This window comes from Theropithecus gelada, chromosome 17 (genome assembly GCF_003255815.1).
Source record: "Theropithecus gelada isolate Dixy chromosome 17, Tgel_1.0, whole genome shotgun sequence".
Classification (NCBI taxonomy): Eukaryota; Metazoa; Chordata; class Mammalia; order Primates; family Cercopithecidae; genus Theropithecus; species Theropithecus gelada.
In genome coordinates, this window is record NC_037685.1 from 56,564,853 (window position 1) to 56,587,392 (window position 22,540).

The window sequence follows — 22,540 nt, forward strand, 5'->3', positions numbered from 1 at the left end:
GTGAAAGATGAAAGGGGGATTCTATGAAAGGTCTATGTGCCTGTGTGGTGCTCCATCCCCAGTGACAGAGATCTGTCACGGAAGAACTTTAGGGCGTACTGTGTAATGATGGAGTCCAAGTGATAAAACAAAAATTGATAGATGAAGCTATCCATCATGAAAATTTAATAAAGAAGACAGGCTTTTCAGGAGTTACTCAGTTAAAGCAAAGAGAATACTGCTTGTGGAGGATGGCTCTGATAAAGTGGTCTGCGTCAGTGCTAGTCCACACACACTCTCAGTGCCCAGATTCATTATTTAAAGTGGGACTGATGGGGGGTGGGATGGGGTGAGAGCTTACAGGGCCTTCAGAACCAAGCTGGAGTCAGTCAGTGGCAGGGACAGCTCTTACCATGAAATCCTAACGGCTTTATGCAAATTCTGGCCTGCAGATTAGAAAACGGGACATTTGTAAAAACCGTGGTGAAATACACATAAGACTTACCATCTTAACAATTTTAAGTGTGCAATTCAGCAGATTAAGTACATTCATATTGTTATGCGACCATCACTGCCATCCATCCACAGAACTTTCTCATCTTGCAAACTGACATTCTGTCCCCATTAAGCAGTAACTCCCCACTTCCCCACTGCACCCTCTGGCAACCACCATTCTACCTTCTGTGTCTGTGAATTTGCCTACTCTACGCACCTCATATAAGTGAAATCATACAGTATTTGTCCTTTTGTGATGGGCTTATGCATTTAACATAATGTCCTCGGGGTCCACCTGTGTTGCAGCATGTGTCAGAATTTTGTTCCTCTTTAAGGCTGAGTGATATTCCATTGTATGGATTTACATCTTGTTTATTCATCCGTCCATTGATGGACACTTGGGTTGCTGTCACCTTGTGGCTGTGTGAATACTGCCGCTATGAAAGTGGGTGTACAAATATCTGTTCCAGTCCCTGCTTTCAGTTCTGTTGGATATATCCCAGAAGAAGGATTCCTGGATGATATGGTAATTCTAGTTTTTTGGCTTTTGAGGAATTGCCATACCCATTGTCCACAGCAACTGGGGGGACAGCTTGAGACCGCTCATTCTCCTCTTTTGCCTGTGGCTGCCCTGCCCATTCGTATTCCCCACCTCCAAACCCAGGTGTGATGCGGTCCCTGTCTCCGAGCAGACAGTGGTGTGCTGTAGACGGCACACTGGACCCGGCTCCTGGCCCATCCCCTTTGTACTTGAGTTCTTTGGCTTTGATGACCCGTTCCTGGAGGCAGAATGCTTTCCTCTCTCTGCCTAAATTCACTGAGTTCCCGCCACCCCAACAGCCAAATAGATACTTGTGATACATGTGATAAATGCCAAACATTATTCTGTCATCCTAGGAAGCTTCCAATTCGAGAGAGATCTGCTCTAGTAAACTGTAGAATAAATATAGCAAACCCACCTTATCCACTCTAACCAATAATGAGAGACACCAGTTACTGAACATTTGACCGTGTGCCAGGCAGTCAGCTGGGACTTTATATACTTATCACACTTAATTTTCACCATAAGATATCACAGATAAGGAGCCGGTCAAAGTAAGGTTATGAAGTTTTCCTGGAACCCACAGGGACAGGGAGCGGAAGAGGCTCCGGTTCTCTCCTGCTCTCTTGCGTCGTGCGTTAGGTGCCAGTGGCATCTGTGGTTCAACCAGCCCCCTTTTGTCCCCTGCCACCTTCACAACCAATAAGATGCTGGAGGCTGCTAGATGAAGATAAAAACATCAGTGACATTACTGACAAAATCAACTGGAGAATGAGTATACAGTTGTTGCTAATGATCTCTGAGTGACCTCCCAGCTCCTTTGTCTCTGCTTCCCCAACCAGGTCTAGACCTTAAGTTACTCCCTCCAGGTGAAAGTCTGGTCTGTGGCATCCAGACACTGACCCCAGATTGCTCCCTGCCGTAGCCTGGGTGGAAAAAAGAGTCAGTACTCTGTGCTGTTAATAAATTAATAAACCAGGTTATCCTATCAAGGAGTATACCAGTGAATTTCTCCAGCCAGTCAGGTAATTCCTTTTCTTGGCAGTAGAGGTTGGGGCAGAAGCCATATGGGTTACTTTATAGGAGCTGCTCAAAGAAAAAAACTAAAATGAGGAGGAAAGAGTTTCCTTTCTGCCCTGTACCTCCTAAAAAACCCCTGCTGAATGGAACTGTCAGCAGATGGGATCGAGCATTGCTTCTCCCCAACCCTGGGGGAACTCACAGCACTGCTCTATTCAGAGTATTTTAAAACAGGAGCATGAGATCAAATCCTGGCTCCACTGCTCACCAGCTGTGTGACCTCAGATGATTTGTTCAACCTCACCAACTTCATTTTCCCCATATATAAAATTAGAAGGATGAGTGTACCTCAAGGTTTGTGTACCTCAAGATTGTCTTGAGGATTTAAGAAAATAATGAATGTAAACAACATGGCATAAGTGCTCAACAAATATTAGGGGAAAAACACATTCTAGTTTTGGAGATATTATGTGGAACAAAAAAAAAAAGTGCCTTAGACTTAGTAGAGGTGGTGGTTTCTATCCCTAGACACTCTCCTGCAGAAAGCATCAGTGCTGTTAGGACGAACTTGGGTGAAAGTTTTGAATAGGATCCAGTTAGAGTCTTGAGTACCAAAAGATCAGCAGACAAGAAAAACGGTCACCGACGTTTGGAGGTTCCGAACCACTTGCGGGGACAAGAGAATGCAGATGCTGGCCTTGTGTGCGAGGCTGTGAGTGACGGCGACCGTGTGGACAGAAAGCCACCGCGCGAGACCTAGGCTTTTACACAGAGGCTACATTGTGATTCCCGCAGGAATGATAGAAACGGAAGGAAATTTAGCTATTGCTTGTCCTAATTTCTGACTTCACAGACTGGAAAAGGGAAAATAAGCGTCGGTTGGTGATTTACTCCCATGATGAACACAGCTGGTTACAGCCAGGTTGGAGTGTGCCGCCTCTCCATGTCAGATCAATGAATTTCCTCTTGAACCATCCTGCCTTCCTCTAACAACAGATTGATAATCTGAACCCAGATAGATCTTTTATCCAAGGCGCTCAAAAGGTCTTCACTGAAACCTTGAAAAAAATAGTTTTTAAAAGACACTAACTAACAATCAGCAAGCACCTGTATGTGCTAAGTTGATACCAAGAGTCTCACATGGGCTAAAGTTCTAATTCTCCACCCAATGCAGAGTGAGGTGCCACTGTCACCTGCTCACTGACGAGGAAGCTGAGACTCAGCAACGTCCAGCACTGAGCCAGGGCTTGTACAGGGCCTCAAGGATGCGGGGGTCTTCAGGTCTAGTCAGTATCACTCCACAGAAATCCATTCATCTGAGGGCCAGGCCTGTTTCCCAAGGATATAATTTCAAATACAGTGTTTTCTTCACTATAAAAAAGTGTTGCGGGCGGGCGCGGTGGCTCAAGCCTGTAATCCCAGCACTTTGGGAGGCCGAGACGGGCGGATCACGAGGTCAGGAGATCGAGACCATCCTGGCGAACACCGTGAAACCCCGTCTCTACTAAAAAAATACAAAAAACTAGCCGGGCGAGGTGGCGGGTGCCTGTAGTCCCAGCTACTCGGGAGGCTGAGGCAGGAGAATGGCGTAAACCTGGGAGGCGGAGCTTGCAGTGAGCTGAGATCCGGCCACTGCACTCCAGCCCGGGCTACAGAGCGAGACTCCGTCTCAAAAAAAAAAAAAAAAAAAAAGTGTTGCATGTAAATATTAATAGTGGTTTCCAAGTAGGCAGAAATAACCTTTTGAAATACAATTGTTTTCTTAAAGAAAAATCAAAATCTTCTCCTCAGAATTGTGCTAATTCTAAAGAGATAAAAACGCCTCAATTTAGACCATGATAGTCTTTTTAAATAATACTAATATAGATTTCATTTTGGCATTTGTGAGTGCTTCGTGCAGATTTTTTATAGAGTAGAAATAAAATGGAATAGCCAATAATATTAGTCTCTCATACTGTGTTTCTAAAATTTTCCAAGGTTTGGTTTTTATGTTTTTTCAGCTTAAAAATACACGGTCGTTGTTAAAACTTTGAGTAATTTCAATAATAATTCAAAGAATTAAAGAAAATTTGCCCGTATTTCTACCACCCACAGATAATTACCATTAGTCTTGGTGTGTGTTTTAATTAATAGACTATTTTTAGAGCAGTTTTAGGTTTAGAAAGCAGGAATGGAAAGTACACGGAGTTCTGATGCACTCCCTCACGCCCCTCCCTCCAAGCACAACTGCTTGTACTGACATCTTACATTCGAGTGGCACATTTGTTATGATTGATGGGCCCGTGTTGGTACATTAAGATGAACTAACCCCATGGCTTACAGGAGGCTCACACCACATGCTGTAAATTCTGAGTTTTGACAAATGCATAATGACATGAAGCCACCATTACAGCATCATACAGAGTTTTCTCGATAATTTAAAAAGCATACATAAAATGAATTTTCACTTTTCATTGGGCAATATAATTTTTTTATGTTTTTTAGTTTACAGATTGTGGGTATTGTTCTTTGATTATAAAAGAAAATAGACATTTATAGATAATAGTGCTAGCCACTAAATGAATCTTCTAAAAAACTACATTTGTAGAAAGCATGTATTTATTTGATGAATTCCATTAGCTGCCTATCAGGGAGCATGGAGCACTGGGGCACAGATACCAGCACAGAAGGGTTTGCGTCTCTTCTGTGGTTTTCATGTCAATTAATGATTAGGCCTTGAGCCTCACAAGAAAGGTGACAGGCCTTTGAGTCGGTTTACTGAAACAGTCTACTCAAGACTTGCCCTAGGCCCTGGGAAACGTGTAGACTTAAAAATCCTTATCCTGCGTTTTCCTTTCACAGGGAGTGAACTTCTGGCCCAGGCAGAGGTGAGGCAGTGGGCAGTGGGGCACGGTTGCCCGGGAGATGAGACTCCTCCTCCCGCTCTGGGGGGTGGGGGCTGGCTGGTGGCTGAGGGAACTGTTTTTGTTTGTTTCTTTTTTTTTTAAATCGGGGTCTCGCTCTGTCGTCCAGGCTGGAGTGCAGTGGTGCGATCTCGGCTCACCGCAACCTCCGCCTCTCGGGTTCAAGCAATTCTCCTGCCTCAGCCTCCTGAGTAGCTGGGATCACAGGCGCCTGTCACCATGCCCGGTTAATTTTTGTATTTTTAGTACAGACGGGGTTTCACCATGTTGGCCAAGCTGTTCTCAAATTCCTGACCTCAGGTGATCCGCCCGCCTCGGCCTCCAAAAGTGCTGGGATTACAGGCGTGAGCCACCATGCCTGGCCGGGGAACTGTTTTTGATGGGTGGGGGGCCCCCGGCTGTGGTTGGTAGTGTGGGGGCGTGGTCGAGGGCGTGGTTGGGCCGAGGGTTTGGCCCGAGGGAGTGAGCTAGACCGGGGGCGTGGCTAGATATGGGGGCGGGGGAAGAGCCGGGCTGGGGGCGTGGCCGGGGGAGGGAACCCGGGTGGGGGCGTGGCCTGGTGGGGAGCTGGGCTGGGGGCGTGGCCTGGTGGGGAGCGGGGGCTGGGGCGTGGCCTGGTGGGGAGCGGGGCTGGGGCGTGGCCTGGTGGGGAGCGGGGCTGGGGCGTGGCTTGGCGGAGTGTGCCGCCGCGGCGCGGGAGAGTCTGCGTTGCGCTTTCTCCCGCGGCCGCCGTGCCCGCCGCTAGCTCCGAGGGCGCGCACTGGAGCCCAGGCTCCTCCGAGAGCGTGGCGACCCCGGGGCTCCGCCGGCGCCGGAGGTAGCTCTGAGGGCAGGGACGTGTTGGACACGCTGACTTTGGAGGCTCCGCCAAGCGGCGCCGCTGGAGGTAAGACGGCGTCGGGCGCGCGGCTCTGCCGGGCAGGCGCGGGCACGGGCTGTTAGGAAGAATCCCGGGAGGACTTGAGTCCCACCCAGTGGACTGCCTCGGGGCTTCGGGATGTCCAGCTCCCAGCTCCTTCGCCTCTGCTTCCGCCGCTGGTAGAGGCTGCCGGGTGCTCACCTGTTAGGTCCGTGCGCCCGCTCCCTGCCCGGCGGTGGCTCTGCGCCCTCTGGGCCGCCCGGCACCATCGCCTTTGGGAGGACGTGCACGTGCTGTTCTTGCAAAAGGCCGTTTCCAGCCGGACACCTGCAGGGAGGTCGCCTCGTAACTTCACCCCGCGCTCCCAGCTCGCGGGGCCTGGCCTGCGGGGGCGGCCGTGGGGGTGGCAGAGTCTGGGGAGCCTGGCGCGGCGGAGCCCTGTAACGCTCTGCTCCTTCGGCTGGCGTGGCTGGTGCCTCCGGGAACCCGGAGCGATGCGGTTGGAGAGCTTAGTTTAGAAAGCAAGTTTCTCTTGGTACCAGCGGAGTCTCATTCCAGGGGAAAGATTTTGGGACCTGGTGCCCGTCGTCTGTGGACTGCAGGGAGTGCACTGGCGGAATTGGTTTGGTCCCGTTCTGTGCTGGAGGTGGGGAATTGGTACTCCAGCCCCAGGCAGGTAGAAGCGGGCGCTGCTGCCAGCGTCAGGGGGAGCTCGGGTGACTTGGGCTGGGCCACCCATCTGACTGCAAGGTTACAGAGCTTGAGCAAATTTCCCCTCCCTCCAAGTGCAGGAAAACCAAACCAAGGCCAGCAAACAAAACCCTGTAGGTCATTTGCTTCCCAGCATTGCATAGGGATGTGGATAGATAGAATAATACTGTGAATTTATTCAGCCCTTGTTCCCATGGCATCCCAGAGCCTTATGTTATGCACCTCCCCCCGCCAGGGTTTTCTCTGTACCCCCCTTAGTTTTTTGCCGCCTCGTGTTTTCTTTCCTGCGAACCCTTCCTGGTCTCCCAGCGATTTGCTCTCCTTTATTCCCCTTGCTAACAGGCGCAGAAATCTCACTCCTTTTCTTTTTCCACCTTTCCCAACAAATTCTTCTTTTTTTCCTAATGCCCCCCTCCCCCATCTTGCAAACCTCCTCACTGCATTATTCTCGGGGTGCCTGTTAAGTCATGCACCCTCCCTGTTCTCTGCCCTCCTCCCATCCTTTAGAGTTTCGTGCGGCCTTGTCTTAGTATCCCGTATCCTAATTCTCATCTACCTCCCTTGGCCCCCACGTTTGCCATCTGCCTCCACCCAGTTCTCCTATCTCCTTCCTTATTTGTGCTCCTGTGCATGTGCCGGTTTCTTCCTTGTTTCCCCGTGTTTCTCCCACAGGTGCTTTCTTCCCTTTGCCCTACTTCTCCCTGGCAGGCACTCTGCCAACCCACAGCCTGCCCCGCCCGCAGGGCACACCTTGCCTTGGTGCCTTCTGCTGCGGTTTTCCATGCTCCATCAGTATCCCTGGGTTCCTTGTGTTCCTTCCAGTCCGCCCTCTGTCACTTTGCAGACGGCTTTCTCTCCGAATGTCTGCAAGTGTCAGAGGCGAGGAGCAGCAGCTGCATTTCTGCAGGAGGACTCTGGATTTCAGGACCCTCCCGTCTGCCACTGCTTCTGCCTGATTATTTTGTTATTGAAGTCGTATCTTCTACACAGTTCTTAAATAATGTCAATATTGACATCAGGTAGCATTTACCATACTCTCGGTGTGTGCCAAGCACTGTTCCTAGGGTTTAATGTGCATCAGTACTCATTTAAAATCCTCCACACATCCCTGTAATGAAGGATCTACTACTGTCCCCATTTGACAGATGAGAAAAGGGAGGCTCAGAGGAGGTAACGGGCATGCCTTCTTGCCACTGCCCAGCAATGGAGGCCCTCTTCTCACCAGACAGTGAAGCTTCCCTGCTGGGTGACCTCTTGAACTCAGATATGCCTGGAGTTTAGCGTTGGAAAGGAGATTGTTATTTGACATGTTTTATTTAGTCTGCAATGTACACCAGTGGAGGACACACATTCTATACTTGTAGGACAGTGCACGGAGAAAACTTAATGCTGGATGTCTCTCAGAAAGCCTGGGACGAATGCCTGGGCTGTCAGCTTATCCATGCTATCAGCCTACTTTCCCTCTTAGCCACAGGAAACCCTGAAGAAAGTGGCATAAAAATGACCTGGCTGGGCACAGTGGCTCATGCCTGTAATCCCCAGCACTTTGGGAAGCCGAGGTAGGAGGATTGCTTGAGCCCAGTAGTTTGAGATCAGCTTGGGCAGCATAGCAAGACCCTATCTCTAAAGAATAAAAACAAGAAATCAGCTGGTTGTGATGGTCCCAGGTACTCAGGAGGCTGGGGTGAGAGGATCTGTTGAGCCTGGGAGGTGGAGACTGCAGCGAGCTATGATTTTGCCACAGCACTCCAGCCTGGGTGACAGAACGAGAGACTCTGTCTCTAAAAAAGTAAAGTTAAAAAAAAAAAAAAGACCATTCCCAGCTGTCTCCTCCCGTGCATTGAGAGTTCCGTTTCACTTTAGCTGGACAGATCTTTGTGGTCTCTGTTAGCTGTGTGACTGTGTGAGTCTTATTTATATCCATTTCATTATGTAATATTAAAGCCTTGTCCAAACATTTCTTTGTTAGTCTTTCCCTTCCTAAGAGTTGGAGGCAAGTAGTATTTCTACTTTACAGACACTGAAGCAGAGCATGCACCTTGATAGCTGAAAGGGACCTTATAAATTCTGCAGCCGAGGAAACCGTGGTCCAGGGAAATAAAGTGGCATATTCAAGGGAAAGCAGCAGGACAGAGTTGGCTCTAAGGCCTCCCTTGTTCAGGGCTCAATGCCTGGCCCTATAGCTTGGTGGGGTAACCTCTCTATTTGCTGCTGAAAGCAACCAGTTTCCTTCTCCTTCCTTTCCCCTGAGCTAAGAGGCATTGGAAGGATTCGCTTAGAAGGGGAACTTATCATTGCTTTCCTTTCTTTTTTGTCTGAAAACTAAACATTGAAGAAATGTTTGCTTATGAGACATGATAGCATAAATGGGATCATAACATCACAGTAGTATAAATTCAAATGTTTTAGAAGGAACTGTCATTGTTACTTCTAAAACACCAGGAAGGAACACCAAACGTACGTGGTTTTCTTGAGGGAAACCATATAATACATGGCAATTTGAAAATCAGTACCTGGAATGTTTCATAGTATTTTACATTTGTGGAGAGAAATGCATTGGTACAAAGTGCTTACCTGATTTTCTTCATCTTTGCATCACAAATAAAAGAGCAGTAAAGGGGGAGCATGGAGTAGGTTGCTGTTTTTCTGTTGGCCTCTGCTGTACCCATACCCTTCTCTGGACTCCTACTGAGCCCCCTTGTTCCTGCCTCTGCTGCCTCCCTGTTTAATGCCTCTGCTGGCTCCCCCAGGGAACCTACAGGGTGTTGCTGAATTGTGATGCTCGCCTCCTCCGTATCAGCCTGTCTGGACAGAATGAAACCCTGATGCCCTGAGGTAGGCATCCTATGTGATGGCTTCACCCCTCCCTGCTAGGCTGAGATGGGTGATCAGGTGCCGTCCTGGGGAGAAGGGAGGGAGTATTACACGAGGTGTCCTCTGTTCTGTGGTTTAGGTGACGATGGTTATAACTGAGGAGCAAGTTAAGTTTCAGTGCTCCCTAAATGAGATGGAGGTTCAGGGAAGCTGTCATGGCCAGAGCCCCGTAGTAAGCGGCAAGACTGAGACTGGACCCTGGGCTTCTTGGCTCAGGAGATCCACGTGCGTCCCTCGGTGTGTCTGTCTTCCCTGTAACCTGTAACTCCCTGAGGCAGAAAGGGCACCGCAGAACCTTTCACGACATGGATGGCTCCTGCATACTGAGCTGAAGGTGAAGCTGCAGAGGAGAGACCAGGGGACCAAGGGACATGAGCCTGAGGGCTCAGAGGAGTTCCCTGTCCAGCCCTCGCTCTCACTTCAGGATTGTGAACGATGCCCTCCGTGCCTGCGAGAACCCTGGGGAGCTGTGGCAACATGGCAGAATGCAAGGAGAATGGCGTCTGTGTTTCCTGTATACGTGTGTGGTTGTGGCCATGTGCTGTGGTCAGGATGTCAGCTTTGGTGGACACAGGTAATGACCGTCCTATGGTCATCATGTTCCAGCATCTCGGAAATGGGGCTGTTGCTTCAGTGAACCAGGACCTTAAAGGACCTGACTTCTGGGTGAGCAATCACTTCCACCCATTTCCCTGAAGCAGGGCTGCCCTGATCTTTGTGGCATCATGAGAGCACAGACATTGTCACTTGAGTGATCCTGTGCCTGCCTCGGAGTGTCTCCCGCCCCAGCATGCCAGGTCTGCCCTGAAGACCCACCAGCATCCATCTGTACCCTCCTAGAGGACTCTACGTGTCCAGTCCCGGAGAGGGGAGGGGCCAGCCTTTCCCGTCCACTCCCACTCACACCAGAGCGGGCTTTGTTTCCTAAGACTGGCACGCTCTGCTTCGAGACAAGTGGAGCACAGGTCCGAAATGGCCAGACTGGAGAGTTTCAGTGGAGGGAGGCGAGCTGCCTTTTGGGTTCCTGGGCCACCCAGTCTCCTGCCCTCCTCTCCTCTCTCAGCCCTTCCCAGTTGCACCCCCACCCATCCACCCCAACTTTCATGGCAGGAGAGAGGGCATCTTCACCCACTGTCTGGGACAGGTGCGAGGAGACAGCAGGCTTTGATTGTCTTATTCCAGTGGGGGCAGGAGGCTGGCAGTGCGATGGGTTTGTGGTACTGCTGATCGGAACGCTGATCACACTCTTCTGCAGAAAATGTTGCTCTGTGTGATAGGAGCAGTGAGCAGTCCATTGTGCTTGAGTGTCAGTGTGACAATCCAGTCTCGTTACACTGGGTTCTGAGCTCAGGCCCTAGCTGTTAGTCACCATGGGTGATGTAGAGATAGGCAAATGTGCCCTGAGTCCTAAACAACTTGCACATGTACTTCTAAACACATCCGGGTTGTGTGTTGTGACTCTGTAGCTAAAACAAAAATAGGCTCTGATTCAGAAATGTGCTCCACTTCCACCCTTCCTGGGGGGTGGAGTGCTCTTCTGTGACGTGTAAAAGTCTGTCTCAGATTCATCAGGGATTTACGTGGATTTGTAGATTCTGCTATCCCAAGTGTAACGCTGATGATACTTCATGCTCGTTTGTAAGCGTAAATGTACATGTAATACTGTGGTTTGTGTATTAGATGCTGAAGATGGAGAGATGGATCAGAAACAGTCCCTATTTTCATGAAAAGGCTCATATTCTTGTCTAGAGGGAGAGGCCCATATGTAAAAGCAAAGCAGTGAAAAGTAGTGAGTGTGGCAGTCAGTTAGGGGAGAAGATGAGAGTTCAAAGATCCAGGAAGGCTTCCTGGAGGAGGAGCTGAGTCCAGTGTGGGCTGAATTCTAACAGAGGAGTGAGCAAGTAGGGAAGGAGCTGACAGAGGAAAACCTTCTAGCCCTGGGGGACAGCGTAAGCAGAGGTGAGGACATGGGCTCCCGCTTGGTGACTCGAGGGACCCTCGAGAATCTTGTGTCGCTATAGCCCCAAGCGCGTCAGTCATAACTGAGTCTGTGTGCCCAGGGCATGGTTCTAGCTTCAGCAACACTTGGGGGTTTGTTAGAAAAGTAAATTCTGGCCGGGCGCGGTGGCTCAAGCCTGTAATCCCAGCACTTTGGGAGGCCGAGACGGGTGGATCACGAGGTCAGGAGATCGAGGCCATCCTGGCTAACACGGTGAAACCCCGTCTCTACTAAAAAATACAAAAAACTAGCCGGGCGAAGTGGCGGGCGCCTGTGGTCCCAGCTACTCGGGAGGCTGAGGCAGGAGAATGGCGTAAACCCGGGAGGCGGAGCTTGCAGTGAGCTGAGATCCGGCCACCGCACTCCAGCCTGGGCGACAGAGCCAGACTCAGTCTCAAAAAAAAAAAAAAAGAAAAGTAAATTCTAGGGCTTCCGCCAGACCTATTAAATGAGAGCTTCTGTAGGGGGGCAGCCAGCAGTCTGTATTTTAACGCGCCTTCTACGTGTTTTTCAACCACAGAAATATTTGAAAGCCACTGTTTTAGAGCGTGTGCTTCCTGGTGGCTCTGAACAGCTACTCTCCATCACCGCCTCACAGTATTTGCAGAGAACGGTAATCCTCTTTTATGACGGCATTAATCTCATTCACGAGAAGGGAGCCCTCATGATTTAATCACTTCCAGAAGGACCCACTTCTTCACATCATCACCTTGAGGTTTAACTTTCAACATCAAAATTTTGGAGGGACACATACGTTCAGATCGTAGCAGTTCCCGTCTCTCAGGGGTTCGAAACCTTTGCTGCATGTGTTTGAGTTACCAGAGGGCCTTTCAAAACATTGGTGCCTCCTCCCACACCCAAATGTTATGATTGGTTTGGGGTATGACCTATGCATTGACATTTTTGAAAGCTTCTCAGGCGTAGTCAAGTTTGGGAACCACCGTCATAGGTGAGGATTCCATGAATTGGTCCTTGTAAAATGCCAGAGGAGTGTCCTGGCCATCACACAAGAAGTGCTTTGTGTGTGTCTCTCTGGTGGTGGAGGCTGTGATGGTCCTGTGATAGGAGAAGGTGGTGGTGGCACCGTGTCGGTTGTGTAATGAATGCTCGTTCAGTGTTGAATGTGTGCCAGTTTGGACGTGGTGGTCCTCTCCTTTGGTCTGAGAGTTGGGAAGTAAAACAGCTCCAGTGCGGTGGATGTCCACAGCTCATTCTGTAAGCTAATCCCAGGCAGAGACACAGAAGATGATGCTGCCAACAGAGAACACAGGGCCCACAGGCCAGCCTCCCCAGCACCTGGCACCATTTTCCTCACCTCTCAGCAGTACAAGTTTGAGTTCTGAACAGCCAGATTGTAAAATCGTGAAGTACCAACACTTGTGTGTGAATGGTGTGAATGGAAATGTTACGTGAATTGGGTGCCCTTGGATTTCATACCTTCTCCAACCAATCAGTTGTACCCAAGTGCCAGGTTACATACACACACACACGCACACACACACTCACTCACTGCATCTGTAGACTTGGCCTTGTGTGGCAAGTGATGTGTCTTCTAGGATCTAAATTTCATCGTTATAAACTATGTATTTCTAAACATTATTGGAAAGAGTGTATGATCTTTTTGTATTTCTTATCCCATCATGGATATTCACTCTGCCTTCATTCATTGTTTTATTCATTCAGCAAATGTTGAGCAACCGCATCAGCCCTGACACTGAGCTCGCAGTTTTATCCCTTTTCCTACTGTGGAGATACAAACATGTTTCTCTCTCTGTCAGCTTGGGCAAAGTAGGGTTTTTTTTTTTTTTTGGTCTTAATGTATAATGGTAGCCTTCTCTATTTCTGCCTCTTTGTGACGTAATGATTCAACTTTTAATAATACAACATCTGAAGGACGTTTTCATGTCGACTTCGTGAGCCTTCTATGAACCCTGCTGAGATTAATTAAATCAAACCCCATGCAGCAATTATCCTAAAATATGCCGACAAGTTATTAAAACTGAGTTTACCCAGGACTGTAAGACTTGAGTAAGTGACCCGTAGCCGGTGCCCTTGGAGTGAAGCCTGGGATGCAGTGTAATTTTTGTCGGTTTCTAATTTCTTACACCGCAGAATCAGTCCTGGTAGGGTGGTTGAATTAATTACATACGTGAGAAATATGTGAATTCATATCTCGAGTTTATGATTTGTTCTCTTTCTGTGAAAAAGACAGATTATGTTTTTGGTTTTGTTTCGCCCTGCCAGCTTGCAAGTAACCGTTTACTGTTAAATTGGCCCCAGTACATTTCAGTGTTTGTTGCAAATGGAAATAATTGAGTCACTATATTTTTTTCTGCTGCTAAATCACTAGGCAGAACTCTGCCGCTGGGGAAACTTTTGTGTGGCAGCACACAAGCAGCCCAGTATGATGGTAAAGACCAGCCTCCATTGTGTGGTCTTACCATTGTCACTCGGTTACCCACGGACTGAATAGGGTTTAGAAATACAGGCCTTCAAAGGAGTTGCCCTGGCTTAAATGTTCCATGCCTCCTTCTGAAATAACATCCCTCCAGCCCTCATTCAAAACGAGAAAGAAGGAAGGACATATATTAATATCTGCAACTTCCGTGATATTCAAAAGTGTTATATATTCAAATGAGGAAAGTTAAAAATCCATTTTAATTAAAAATATTAGAAGTTAAATAATTCAAAATATACTTAAAAAAAAAAAAAAGCCCACACAGTATTCTGTAAATGGAATGTTTTGCCATCCACCAGACCTGCTTTCTCCCTTTGACTTTTCTTCTTTGTTGTTGTTTTCTTTTCTTTTTTAGATTTTCTATCAGATTCAATACCGTTTAACTTTTCTAAAACCAATCTAAAATCCCCAGAGTAACCTGCTGGGCTCGGCTTACTAAAGAGCCTGCTTGTGTTACCAAGTTAGGATTCGCCTGGCCTTGGGGTCTCTGCGTGGCCTGTGGTTGGAATGTGAGGGAACACGAATGGTGTTATACCAGGCTGATGTGGAGTGAGGGATTAACCCCGGAAAACTCCCCTTGAGTTGAGTCTTGGACTCCTGGCCTCACTGTAAATTAAACAGTGGGATTCTGGGTAAGGAAAGTGGCAGCTTCTTTTGATCATTTTATTTTTTCACGACAAGTCGTAAGGTGCGAGTAGACTGATTTCAGAATCAGTCTGGGTTCTCTTTGTTGTATTTCTGACTGCTGCCCTCACTGACCGGCATTGAGATAAACAGCTCAAAAGCAGACACCTTCTCCAGACTCTGCCCTGGAAATGAGTTGGGACCAGCAGCCTGTCCTATAACTTCCCTTCCCGAGGTCATGTGGCTCCAGGAGCATCAAGATGGGGGTCTGGCACAGGTACCCAGTGTCACTTCTCAGCGGGAACTCAATTCTTTCCTCCTCTTCTAGTCTCTCTCCTCTCACTCAGGCTCTCTGCAGAATGGGAGGTGAGGGAAGAAGGGAATCTCCTGTAGACCTTTCTTCTCAGTCTCGAGTCTTCTGCTTCCAGAGGTTTGGGGTGGCTCAGTGAGTCCCCACTGTCCTCTCCTGCCTGGCTGCTCTGCCTGCAGACTCCACTCGGCAATCCGAAAAATACTCAGGCCATGAGCACTTCTGTGCCATGAACACCTCCCTTCTGATACAGAGATTGTCTTGGAGGAGACAGCAAGAACTCTCGCTGCTTTTCCTCGTCCTTATTTTAAATGTGATCTCTTCGTACAAAGTTCTCACCCCTGGAGAGGCCCAAACCAGATAGCTTCAGGCAGTACACAGAGTGAGAATGGTTTGGCAGCACAAAGTCCTGTCTTCGGTTTACCACGTTAGGCCTCAAATGTGTGCAGGGGGATAGTCAAATCATGCTCCAGCCACTGCCTCAGTATGTCTGATTTGGTAGCATAGTCCCTTAAATTTCCACACTAGCATCTCGGAAGTAACTTGATCGTATTAGCTTCCTGAGGGCTACTTCTAAGCCTGCTGTGATTAATGAAGTCAAACCCCACACAACAATTATTCTAAAGCATACTGGCTTATTCTGTTTCGGTGCATGTTCAACTGCTGAGCTGGAATCGTCCAAGTGGATGACTATATTTTTGTTGATGTCCTACCATAGGAATCTAGTAGCCTTTTAAAATTTTTGTGGGTGGACACTACTCATCTCCTTCAGTTTCTCTCTCATTCTGGGACGAGGACTCTCTGAATGAAGAAGGAATTGTCTGTCGTCAGCAAGAGGTGCTACTTTCTAGGCTTTCGTGGAAAGTCTCCCGTGGAAACGCCCTCCCCCTCTGCAGAGTGCGTCTCTGTTGTCGTCAGGTTGAGGCTTTTGAAGAACACTGTGTGAATTGGAACACCTTTCTCCTGAGGTGAAGATAATGGCTATCTCTGCCCATCAGTCTGGCGTCAAAAGATCATTGTGCAAGGAGACTGGTTCAGCAAGAGGGTTCCTGGGCCGTGTTCCCCAGAACTGGGACAGCCACCCTGTCTGGGTGGACTCGCAGGTCCACTGAAAGACCTGGACGCACTTTTTAGTCACTGAGAGACAATTTGCAAACAGCAGCAACTCCGAGAAGCATCGGTTTGTATGATTCGTTCTTGGAAACAGAAGAGTGTTCTTTGATGGGATTGTTTGAAAAAGAACTGGAATGTCCGGTAGCCAGTTACACTTGCGTGGTTATTCTCTTCCCTCTGTAAACTCATCAGTGCGGGATTCAGAAAGAACAAGCATGGAACACATTCCTCCATGCTCCTTCTCTCTGAACCCTGCAGTGATGAGTTTACAGAAGGAAGAGAATTTACATGGAATTTTAGTTGGAAATGTATTTCCCCATTTGAAGAACCCTGCAGCATCAAACGAGTGAGACGTTCAACAGCCCCCAACTGCTCACTAGAGCTGGGTGGTTTTAGATCCCCAGGAAATGGCTGTGGTGCCATCTGAGCATGAGGCACTTGGAAAGTGGTGCCCATCACTGCCTCATGTGTTCAGCGCTGTTGTTTTGCAGGAGACGAAGGAAGATGGTGAAGTCGTGACCCTCGTCCCAGTCGTGACCCTCGTCCCAGAACATGCAGGTCAGATCTGACACCTGCCGCTTCCATGGGGAGGGTGTAGTGAGGAGAATCGGTGCTGGGATTGCCGATGCCGTCACACGAGTCTCACATGTGGTTTCGTAATGAATGACAGTAGCCACGTCCTACTTCTCTCCCACCTACAGTGCCCTGCAGATGACAGTGGGAGTGCCACAAGGATGGGTGAAGGGAACAGCGTAGAGGACTGATAATTACAAATGACCCAACAAGGAGGTGGCCACGTGTGCTTGCTGGTGCCCGACTGGGTCAGCTGTGCAGATTTCCACATGTTCGGACAGACGTCTGCATTTGTCCTTGTATCAGTGGTGAGGGTTGGCTATTCAAGAAAAGGCCTGTAAGCTAATTTTGAACTTGCAGATTAATGGCATACCTAATCCTAGTGATTGGTTATATGAATAACAAAGCTTTGGTGCGTAGTTGGGTTTGCTTAGCTGGAGGAATGTTGGGAAAGTCAGCATCTGACACAGAAGAGGCAGAGCTGGTTGGCCTAAGAAAAGCATAGGGATTTGAAAGTTAAGGCAGTATCTAATTGTATCAGCAAATACCTCAACACTCTTGTTTATCAGTGTTTTAAATCTAACTTTTCCTTTTGAGATCATTTGGTGGGATTACTCAGATTCTCCCAATGATGACGTCTTGGAAGACTGTACTACAGTAGTGGAACTAGGATCTTGACATTGATTTGGTCAAGATGCAGAAATTTCCAGTCACTACACACTTGTATGCTTGTCCATATGCGCTCACTGCAGCCACACCTGCTCTCCTCTGCCCCGCCCCTGCCTTTCTCCCTGAGAGCCACTGCTTTATTCTCTGTATAATTTTGTCCTTTCAAAAATATTTTAAAACTGGAATGTTTAGGAGTGGCTTTTTTCACCCAGTGTTATTCTCCGATGATACTAACACTCTTTCAGACATGTGGCTTGCAAATATTTTCTGAATCAGTGGCTTGGCTTTTCAGCCATTTAGCAAGGTCCTTTGCAGAATGAGAGTTTTTCATTTTGATGAGTTTATCAGTTTATCAGTTTTTCCTTTAATGGATGATGCTTTTGGTATCAAGTCTAAGAACTCTGCCCTAGTCCTAGATCCTGAAGGATTTGTGTGTGTGTGTGTGTGTGTGTTTTTTCCTAAAACTTTTGTGGTTTTACATGTTACAGTTAAGTCCATGATCCATTCAAGTTAATTTTTGTAGCAGGCATGAGATTTAGGTCAGTGTTTTTGTTTTTTGTTTTTTGTTTTTTGTTTTTTTTTTGGCCTGTAGATGTCTAATTGCTCTAGCACTGTTTGTTGAAAAGACATTCTTCTTGCATTCAATTACTTTTGCTTCTTTTTCAAAAATTAGTTGGTTTTATTTGTGTAGATCTGCTTCTGGCTTATTTACTCTGTTCTTTTGCTCTGTATGTCTATACCTCAGTCAGTATCAGTCTTGATTACCATAGCTGCATACATCTCGAAATTGGATAGACTTGATTCCTTTATTCTTTTTTAAAATTGTTTTAGCTAGCTCCCTTCCCTTTCTGTGTTAATGTTAGAATAGTCTTCTCTCCATCTACATAAAAACTTGCTGGGATCTGATAGTGATTTTGGGTAGAATTGATGTCTTTACTATGTTAAGTTTCCAATCAGTTAACACAGTGTGTCTCTTCATTTGTTTTATCTTTTTCGATTAGTTTCATGAGCATTGTAGTTTTCAGCACACAGGTTTCATGCACGTTTTGTTAGAGTAACACCTAAGTAGTTCATTTTTTTTGAGTGATTAGAAAGTGGTATTATATAAATATATATTTTTTGAGACGGAGTCTCGGTCTGTCGCCCAGGCTGGAGTGCAGCGGCGCGATCTCGGCTCACTGCAACCTCTGCCTCCCGGGTTCACGCCATTCTCCTGCCTCAGCCTCCCGAGTAGCTGGGACTACAGGCGCGTGTCACCAGGCCTGGCTAATTTTTTGTATTTTTAGTAGAGATGGTTTCACTTTGTTAGCCACAATAGACTGTTGATTTTTAATATGTTTGACTTGTATCCTGCAACCTTGTGGAGCTCACTCATTAGTTCTTAGTTTCTTGGTTTTTGAGTTTTTTTTGTTTTTTTTGTTTTTTGGTAGATTTCTTGAGATTTTCTATGTGGGCAGTCATGTCATCTACAAATGGAATGGCTTTATTTCTTCCCTTCCCGTCCATATGCCTTTTATTTCCCCCCCGCCCCCCGCTTTTTTGTTGTTTGTTGTTTGCCTTATTGTACTGGCTATAGCATCCTGTCCTTCACCATTAAGCATAATGTTAGCTTTAGGGTTTCCTATAGATGTTCCTTCTCAAGCTGAGGATGTTCCCATCTATTCCTGTCTTTCTGAAAGGTTTTAAACTGAAGAATGGGTGTTGAATTTCATCAAATGCTTTCTCGGTATCAGTTGATGTGATTGTATGGTTTTTCTTCTTCAGCCTGTTAATATGGTAGATTACATTGATTAATTTTCAAATTCTGAACCAGTCTTGGATCCCTGGAATAAATCCAAATGGAATGAAGCCCATTTGGTCATGTGAATAATTCTTTTTATATTTTTTGCTGAATTGTTTTGTTAAGCATTTTTGTGTTGTATTCATGAGGGATATTGGTCTGTAGTTTTCTTTTTTGTATTATTTTCATCAGGTTTTGGTACCAGAGAAATACTAGCTTCATAAAATGAGTCAGAAAGTGTTTCTTCTTTCGTTTCCCGGAAGAGGTAGTTTAGAGTCGGTATTAATTCTTTTTAAGCATTTGGTAGAATTCGGTTCTCCAGCGAAACCACCTGGGCATAAAGATTTATCTTTTGAGGGTTTTGAAATTCCAGATTCACTTTCCTTAATGGTTAAGGGCTGCTGAAGTTATCTTTTCTGGTTGTGTGAGTTGTGGTAGTTTGTATTTTTAAAGAAAGCGATCCATTTTGTTGAAGTTGTCAAGTTGATGTGTGTAGAGTTGCTCGCATTATCGGTCTTTTCAAAGAACAGCTCTATAATTGATTTTTTCTATTGATATTTGCTTTCAATTTCTTTTATATCTGCTCTTACCTTAATTCTTTCTTTCTTCTGCTTGCTTTAGGCTTATTTTGCTTCTTTTTCTAGATTTTTGAGGTGGGAGATTAGATTGATTTGAGATGGTTCCTCTTTTCTTGTATGAGCATTTTGTGCTATGAGTTTCCCTCGCAGCACTGCTTTCGCTATGTTCCACACATTTTTATGTGTTGCACTTTCATTTTCATTCAGTTAAATATATTATTAAAAATTTCCCTTTATTTTTTCTTATTACTTTTTTGAGACGGAGTCTTGCTGTGTCACCCAGACTATAGTGGCGTGACCTTGGCTCACTGCAACCTCCGCCTCGCAGGTTCAAGCTATGCTCCTGCCTCATCCTCCCAAGTAGCTGGGACTACAGGTGTGTGCCACCACACCTGGCTGATATTTGAATTTTTTTAGTAGAGACAAGGTTTCACCATGTTGCTTAGGCTGATCTTGAATTCCTGACCTCAGGTGATCCCCCTGCCTTGGCCTCCCAAAGTGCTGGGATTACAGGTGTGAGCTCCTGCACCCAGTCTGAAAATGTCCCTTTAGACTTCCCCCTTGACTTGTGGATTATTTAGAAGTGTGTTGTTTCATATCCAGGTGTTTGGAGATTTTTGTTTGTTTGTTTGTTAACTTTCTGTTATTGATTTCTAGTTTAATTCCATTATGGTTAGAGAACACACTCTATATGATTTCAATTCATTTAAATTTGTTGAGGTTTGTATGGCCTGGGATATTGGTCCATCTTGATATATGTTACCCGGGCACTTGAAAAGGATGTGTATTCTGATGTCCTGGGGGTAGAGTTCTGTAGCTGTCTAATCCTTTTCGTAGAGGGCATTAATTCTGCAGTGGAGTATTTTGTGATAGACTCAGTAATAACGCTTGTTTTTTGTTTTTGGCAAAAAAAAGAAAGTGAAGATTGGATAGCAATCATATTGTCTAGCAAAAATAGGGAGGCTAAAAGTCTGCATTGCCAATTCAGGGCGACTTTGACAAAGAGAGAGAAGAGTTAATGTTGTCTAGTGATAATTTAGGTACCAAAGAGGGGCCATTTCATTGCACCGTTGTTTTAGAATTAGAAACTCTGAAGAAAACCCAGCTTGATCTCAGAATCAGAGTCCAGACAGCTAAACTCGCCAGTTAGGGCTGGAAGAAAGGGATGTGTTTCAGAGTTGTCTATCTAGATTTCTTCTTGTTGAGTAATGTTTATGAGTTAACTACCTTAATGTTTACCAAGTGTTTAATTTAATCACCAGTTTAATTAGGCTTAGAACAGGGAAATGGATCATTACTATAAAAGCTAGGTTATTCATCTCTTCTAAACAATTTGTTGACTACGTCCTCTGTTCCAGACATAGTGCTAGTCCCTGAGGATATAAAAATAAACTAGAGAGACACGGATCCAGGTGTCATTTTTCTTCTCCCGTAGAAGAGAAACTTTAGAAATCCCAGTGGCTTCTATGCAGAGTGATTACTAGAAAACATGAGTAAGTTGCTCTTTGAAGATTATTTTAGTTGCACATAATGCAGCTTAAATTTGAAAAGCGATAGTTAAAATACTTTGCAGAAAAACGACTGCATGTTTTATGACATGCTTAACAGAGTCACCTTCAACTCAAAACACAGCATCCTCTGCGTGTCTCCTCTCTGCTGGGTGCTGGAACAGGCGTGGGGGATCTGAGCTTGTTCGACTCCTGGTGTATGCTTCTTCTTTTTTTTTTTTTTTTTTTTAATTTATTTATTATTATTATACTGTAAGTTGTAGGGTATGCTTCTTCTTAAGTGTGATTGTTATAAAGGTAGAGTCCAAGGGTAAATTTTTTTTTTTTTTTTTTTGAGACAGAGTCTCGCTTAGTCGCCCAGGCTGGAGTGCAGTGGCGCAATCTTGGCTCACTGCAAGCTCCGCCTCCCGGGTTCACGCCATTCTCCTGCCTCAGCCTCCCGAGTAGCTGGGACTACAGGCGCCCGCCGCCTCGCCCGGCTAATTTTTTGCATTTTTAGTAGAGACGGAGTTTCACCGTGTTAGCCAGGATGGTCTCGATCTCCTGACCTTGTGATCCGCCCGCCTCGGCCTCCCAAAGTGCTGGAATTACAGGCGTGAGCCACCGCGCCCGGCCCCAAGGGTAAATGTCTTAGGCTTTATATCCATTTTTTGTTTTATTTCTTGATAAATAGAAGCCTCCATGTACACTGCAAGAAGTTAGTTATGTCTGTCTTTTCCATAACACAATTTTATGAGGACTGTCTACATAAATCATGTTGAACTTAAAAACAGATCTGGTGTCAGTGCTGAAGTTGTTGATGTTTTGTAAACACACCATTAGTTTAACCCATTTTATTTACCTGGTACCACTTTGGAAGGGCAGCTAAGATGGTCTATTACTTTTTATGTAATCTATACAGAAAAGTTGGAAAATACAGCTAAATAAATCATAGTATTTGCTCTCTTTTTCCCCATGATGTCACAGTTTCCTTTTATTTTCTGCTTTTCAGATCACAAAAACATGTTATTTTCCCAGCAAACTAGATCCTTTGATTAATGGGGCCAGGCAAGTCCAAGGACAGATTAAGCACACTGGGTCCTGGCTGGAGTCCCAGAAATGACCCTCAGTCTGTCTTTTCTCTCACCTTGGACCTGTTTCATTGAATTTACGGTGTTTTCTGTGAAATTGGAGCTTGGTAATTCTCTGAAGAATTTTACATATCTAAATGAATAATGAAATGATTGATTAGCTCTTAATTATTAATAGATAACAAGTTCATGCTCTAGTGTACAATTTTTTTTTTTTTTTTTTTTTGAGATGGTGTCTCATTGTGTTGCACAGGTTAGATGTGATCTCAGCTTACTTCGACCTCCGCCTCCCGGGTTGAAGGGCTTCTTGTGCCTCAGCTTCCTGAGTAGCTGGTACCACAGACGCGTGCCACCATGCCCAGCTTATTTTTGTATTTTTAGTGGAGACAGGGTTTCGTCATGTTGGCCAGGCTAGTCTCAAACTCCTGACCCCAGGTGATCCACCCGACTTGGCCTCCCAAAGTGCTGGGATTACA

General features: G+C 46.2%; 1 protein-coding gene across 2 annotated transcripts in view; it reads left to right on the top strand.

Moving 5' to 3' along the window:
- Window positions 1-5,610: 5,610 nt before the first annotated feature.
- SPATA13 (spermatogenesis associated 13) overlaps window positions 5,611-22,540 on the top strand; it is a 154,497-nt gene continuing 137,567 nt past the window's right edge. For both annotated transcript variants that reach the window (XM_025364374.1, XM_025364375.1), the window contains exon 1: window positions 5,611-5,824. The gene's annotated coding sequence lies outside the window, so the exon portion shown is untranslated. The remainder of the gene's footprint in view (window positions 5,825-22,540) is intronic.